The sequence below is a fragment of the Acomys minous genome, assembly GCF_964271855.1.
Source record: "Acomys minous genome assembly, chromosome: 2".
Classification (NCBI taxonomy): domain Eukaryota; kingdom Metazoa; phylum Chordata; class Mammalia; order Rodentia; family Muridae; genus Acomys; species Acomys minous.
In genome coordinates this window covers 110,348,504-110,349,211 of record NC_140484.1, presented here as the reverse complement: position 1 = coordinate 110,349,211, position 708 = coordinate 110,348,504, and positions in this window count along the sequence as shown.

Below are 708 nucleotides of genomic sequence, written 5' to 3'. Positions count from 1 at the left end.
ACCCAACCCAGGCTTAATCGGCTCCCTACTTCTGAGTAGAAGAGACTTCTTAAATTATCATACCTTTGATTATGCCCTATGGTTTACGGTGGCCATAAAAAAAAAAGTATCCAGCATCTAACTGTCATTAGTATTAGTTACCAGCCAAACTCAAAGGGCTTTTTAACTGTGTCTGCCTAGGGGCACTGGGCATGGTCAGTTCCTGTCTTTGTTTCTCAGCAGGAACCAGCCTTGACCAGGTGAAGCAGTGGGGCATGGGAGAGATTCCAGGGCTTATGGGATCCCCTGTGCCCCCTGACCCCTTCCAGATGGTTCACCACTGGGTGGGTCCTGCCACTAGAAACTGAATTAGCATTTTTAGAGCTTGTTTTCATCTTGCTTGATGTTGCTTTCCAGAAAGAGACAACAGAAATGATGGCTTCATGCCACCAATTTTACCGTGATTTCAATGTCTGTGCCCTCCCCCTTTGTCCTGAGTTCTTGGATTAAGACCTAACTCCCAGGCCACAGCATTGGAAGATAAGGGCCTCTCAGATCTAATTCTAAGGCCATGGTATTAGGAGATAGGCTCTCTAGGAAGTGTCCGATTCCCTCATGAATGTGGTTGGCTCAAGGGTGTTTGGTTGCCTCTTTCACCACGGAAGGATACAGTATGAATCAAACAGTGGGCCCTTGGCAGACCCATGTCTGTAAGTGCCTTGGACTTAG